Below are 933 nucleotides of genomic sequence, written 5' to 3'. Positions count from 1 at the left end.
ATCTCATGGGGAAAACACAACAAAACTCAGAATTCATATATAAAAGAAAAGTCATACAAACTACAACAATAAATAAACTTATCTCTAATTTCTCCCTAAGAAAACTCCTCGAAGTTCCTTTGAATCTCTTCCTTCCTTTATAACACAGAATTAAAATTTGGATGATTTTTCCAACCTGGGTTATAATAGTTCGAATAAGGGCTGTTGGGTCTATTAATAACATTTAAAGTCTCATATGAAGGTTGAACATCCACAAAATTGCCCAGACGAATTCTCTTCCATCATAGGAGGTGTTGGAGAATAATTCATCCCATAATGATCTAATTTCTTTGATATTGCAGCAATATGTGAAGCTAACAATTTGAAATCAGTACACAGTAATATATCTAACTAAATATGAAAATAAGTTGCAATTTAAGTAAAAATTTTCTAATAATCCTAATTTGTCCATTGCTCTAATTGTAAATTTTGTTTACTCACTCCCCGGCAGCTGCGCCAAAAACTTTGACCGCGACTTTATATATGCTTAAAAATATAAGTATTTAATACTGCTGCTAAAAGAATTAATTTCTCAGCAACTGTACCAAAACTTAATAACAGTTATAGATTTGATAAATATGGATATAATAAATATTCAATAATTGTACAGTCACACTTATCAATGCAAGTATACGTATCGCTCAAGTAATATAGGGCTTTAACGGAGTCCTAGATATCAATCCCACAGGGAGTAATATTAGAACTACGAACTAAGATTTTAGAAAAACAATACTTTAATTGCAACAACGAAGTTCAATTTGCTTATCTGTCACTAATAGACAATTGAAATAAAAATATAATTTTAAAAAAACTCTTAATTAACTAATTCTACTAATAAAGTTTCTAATGTGAAGTTCAATATATAATAAAACATCATTCTCCTTGTCAAGAAAT

Source organism: Phalaenopsis equestris, unplaced genomic scaffold (genome assembly GCF_001263595.1).
Source record: "Phalaenopsis equestris unplaced genomic scaffold, ASM126359v1 Scaffold000012, whole genome shotgun sequence".
Taxonomy (NCBI): Eukaryota; Viridiplantae; Streptophyta; class Magnoliopsida; order Asparagales; family Orchidaceae; genus Phalaenopsis; species Phalaenopsis equestris.
The sequence above is the reverse complement of the archived record's forward strand: the minus strand, read 5'-3'. Positions refer to the sequence as shown.